We start from the raw sequence: 4,238 nt of genomic DNA, 5'->3' as shown, positions 1-4,238 counted from the left end.
GTCTGAAGATGATTTGACTCGATTTTGGTGAAAATCGGACCAAGACTTGAGGAGGAGTTTGAAAAAGTAGGTTTACAGCATAAATCAAAATGGCCGACAGGCAGTTCGGATTTGCTAAGGGAAAATTGGTATGTCTGTTGTCGGCATAAGCCAAGGAATATTTTGAGACCAGTTTCATTGCAATAGCAAGTTATTAGCATTTTTGGAAATTTCATAATTATTAATAAATCAATGGTTTATTACTCTTGACCAATAGGTGGCGCGGTTACCAAATTGATGTGGCGTGGTCAGTGTGAGGTGACAATGGCACATACAAAGATTGGTGCAAATACGTCAAAGCTTTGCAGAGATACAGCCTCAGATGCATTTTGGCATCTTTCCAGCAAATTCGTTGATGCGCTAAACGAAAACCATTTTATATATCGATATACAAAATCCATAACTTTTTGCCAGCTTGGTCTGAAGATGATCTGAGTCAAATTTGGTGAAAATTGGACTAACGGTCTAGGAGGAGTTCGAAAAAGTAGGCTTTCAACATGAATCAAAATGGCGGACAGGAAGTTCAGCCAATTATGGCAAAATTGGTATCGATGTTCTCAGCATGATGTAAGGAATCTATCAACATCAGTCTCATTACATTATAATGTATGCAAAAGTTATTAGCATTTTTATAAATTGCTTTATAACATTTGACCACAAGGTGGCGCTGCGGCCAAACATTTTGAGTGCCATCAGGGCATGGTGCCGAAGATGCATACCGATTTTCGTAATAACAAAGTCTAAGCGTGACAAAATTCAAAATGGCTGACGCCCAAAATGGCTGACATGGAAAACTGACTCGGCATGCTCCATCGAATCTAAAGAGACCAGTTTTGTTATTTTTAGCCAAACCATTCAGAAGTTATAAGCAAAAATATGCAGTTTTTATATCTCCTGACCACTAGGGGCACTGCGCCGAAACACTGCAGGTAGTCTCAGGTCATGCTTGTTATAACACACACCAAGTTTGGTCTCAATATGCCAAACCGTTGCGGAGATATGGCCTCACATCCATTTTTATGTGCTTTTTGTAGAATTCCTTTGTGCGTTATTCGAGAACGGTTGGACAAAACTTTTTGCCAGCATGGTCTGAAGATGATCTGAGCCAATTTTGGTGAGAATCAGACAAACCGTCTAGGACGAGTTCGAAAAAGTAGGTTTTACGAACAATTAAAAATATCGGAAAAAACTAAACCTTGCAATTTTTAAATGTTGGTGTTCATTCGACTCAGCATGAGCCAACGATTCAGAGGAAAAACATAATTTTCCTTCTGTGCCTTACGGTTCAAAAGTTATTAGCATAAAGACATTTAAATTTTGGTGGTGGTGCTAGAGAGTTAGAGACTCCAAATTTGCTGTGGTGACTTTTTTCACTGTCCTCTATCAGTGTGCCAAATTTCACAACTTTCTCGCAAGCGGTTCTATGGGCTGCCATAGACTTTCGGCGGAAGAAGAAGAAGAAGAAAACAGACGCTAACGGATACAATAGGTGCCATTGCACCTTCGGTGCTTGGCCCCTAATAATACAGATACAGGCATGCAAAACAACAGGCATCTTGATGTGTCAAAATTGTACCTGTTTTACTGATGCTGAATAACTGACTTTTAAGCTTTTGACAAATGTTTAGTAAAGTTAGTTAAACATTTGACATTTGTTAGCTATTCAGTTTCATACTAAACTGTCTGCACATTTCATGTTTTAAGCCCAAAACAAACTATGTATGTAAAAACAGTGTCCTATGCATAGGACAACACTTAAATTAATATTTATACACACACACACACCTTCATGGAAAGACTGTGGGATTTATGATCTAGGCTATTTTGTGGCATAATATTTTGGAGAAGTATCATTTTGACCAGAAAATATCACTCCAGTGTCATATAATGTTGTGAGATGAGAATATGCTTGTGAGCATGAAGTTAACACGAGCACTTTCCCATAATAAAACACAGAAGACTTTCACTGATTTCTATCGCAATAACCTTGCGCAGTTTGTTGCTTGATCTAGTTCTTTACTTGATAAACTGACTGCTTTTAATAAAGAAAATAAAGTTGTTTAAAGCGAAACTTAGCCCTTGTGTGCGTAATGGCCGGAAAAAGCTGGAGAACATTCCTATGTGTCGGCAGCTTCAGCATCTGAGGAAACTACGGACGTGATGGAGATTGAAGTGTTGTCTGCCAAAGAGCTACGACAGCAGACAATGCCTCATGGAGATTTCCACTACTGTTCTTTACACCGCCATCAAAGCCTCAGTCGGAAGTTTGACGAGAATTTAGAATATCAATTATATGCTTGATTATAATGATTTAATTCCTCAGTTCATGGCCAGACTTACCATTGGGCTTGAGTGGGCTGCAGCCCATGGGCCCCGCCTTGTAGGGGGCCCCGCTTTTGCCCGTTTAACATTTGTTTGATTTGTTCGTTATATGCCAGTCAGAATTCAGAAATTACTAGCCGCATTTCCACTGCACAGTGCTCACGCAAGATCTAAACAGACCAGCCGGGGCTACAGCTTACAACTACGACCCTTCCAGGCCACAATCAAACAGCATAAACTGGTATTTATGATTATTTCACATAGAAGAAGGACACACCAGGGCTCGCAAAATCGCTAGCCCGACGTCCCGGGGCTATTGTGTTTTTCAGTCGGGCTACCAAAATATATCAGCACTCTGCCCGACAGGCTACCTTAAATGCAGATCTCCCGGCGGGTCCTTAAAAGCTCCTAAAGTGAGTTGTATCAAACTTAAGGCCATACAAAGTTTTAAATACGTTGAAAGGTATAAGCAATGTGTTAATTATAATTTCAAGAGGTCTTACAGTTGGGGACGGAAAGACAAGAGTCACGATACGGCTGGATTAAACTTCAAAAGGCAATGATGTCATTGAATAAATATAAGGGCTGCATGTTTCACGTCAAAACGCGGCGCGGATGTCTTTATTTGAAAGTATCTGAAGGCAAACGACTGTCCTCAGAAACGTGTCGTTGCCATTTTAATTTAATTTGACCTATAATTCCTGATAAAGCAGCGTTTATGAGCGCGGAGCTGCTTTATGTGCAGCCGTTACCGGGGAAACCGCAATATTTCAGCGCTCCTAAAGCGCCACCTCGTGGCAGAGAATGAATCTGCATTTCCAACAAGCCTTTCTTGCTGTTTATGGTCAGATCAACGCAAATATCAACTCATGTTTTTATGCAGCAAACACAGAGTTGTAAATGAGAAACAAGTTAATGTGCCTTCTAAAAATCTAAACAATTAAGACATAATTTATATGCTTGATTTATCTCTTTTCATAAAAATGGTCTAAAGGCTGAAATGCTGTTGTATAAGGTTTTTGTTTTTGTGAAACCCTGTATCTGAACTGTAAATCATGTAATTTATGGCTCAATACTGTATGTTACCACAGACATTGTCCAACACTCACACTGTTCATTTTACTTCTGCAGCTCTTAAAATGGGTCATAAATTGCCTTAAATTTATTTTTAAAAATTCTGCAGATACCCTGTAAATAGTGAAATACAATTCCTTCCATCATATTTGTTGATATTTGTGTATTGAAAATATTTCTGATTAACATTTAAACTCCTATCTGATTTTCTATATTTAAAAAAAAAAAATGGGCTAGTTAAATAAATTTTCGGGCTACCAAAATCTGGAGTACCTGCTCAAAGGGCTACCAGGGATTTTGAAATTTTGCGAGCCCTGCACACGTATTGAATCGCGTCTGCACCGATTGGACTAAAAGAATCCCTGGAGCTCGATATCGTCGGATTCGATTATTCAATGTTGCATGCGTCACAACTCACTCCAGCGGGTTACAGCTCGAGTTCAGGATGAAAGCAACGCGAAACAAAAACATTGTACAATAATATGGCATCAAATCAAAAGCTTATACCTGAACTTACCCTAATGTGATTTTTATGGCAGTGTTTAAGTCTTCGAAACGTGAAGGTAAGTATTGAGACGCTACTTTCGGTTTCGACACAAAGGTGTATCCTCGTGATGCAGACTGCGCATGCGCAAGATACCTCAGGTGTCAACAACATATAAGCCCCGCCCACCTGTCTGCTTTCAGCCTGTGGTTAAATGTGTTCAGCGCCACCTACTGCACTGGAGTGTGTCACACAACGCTTGCTCAATTACATTCTACTGATGCAGTCTCATGAAAAATACTATTCATTCCTGTCCACT

At 39.6% G+C, this 4,238-nt stretch overlaps 1 protein-coding gene across 1 annotated transcript in view; it reads right to left on the bottom strand.

The window, feature by feature from the left end:
• LOC107573869 (uncharacterized) overlaps positions 1-4,034 on the bottom strand; it is a 69,892-nt gene extending 65,858 nt beyond the window's left edge. The window contains exon 1 of the mRNA XM_016260327.1: positions 3,953-4,034. The gene's annotated coding sequence lies outside the window, so the exon portion shown is untranslated. The remainder of the gene's footprint in view (positions 1-3,952) is intronic.
• Between the last annotated feature and the right edge of the window lie 204 nt (positions 4,035-4,238).

This window comes from Sinocyclocheilus grahami, unplaced genomic scaffold (assembly GCF_001515645.1).
Source record: "Sinocyclocheilus grahami isolate Dianchi unplaced genomic scaffold, SAMN03320097.WGS_v1.1 scaffold2053.1, whole genome shotgun sequence".
Lineage (NCBI taxonomy): Eukaryota > Metazoa > Chordata > Actinopteri > Cypriniformes > Cyprinidae > Sinocyclocheilus > Sinocyclocheilus grahami.
The sequence above is the reverse complement of the archived record's forward strand: the minus strand, read 5'-3'. Positions and strand labels throughout refer to the sequence as shown.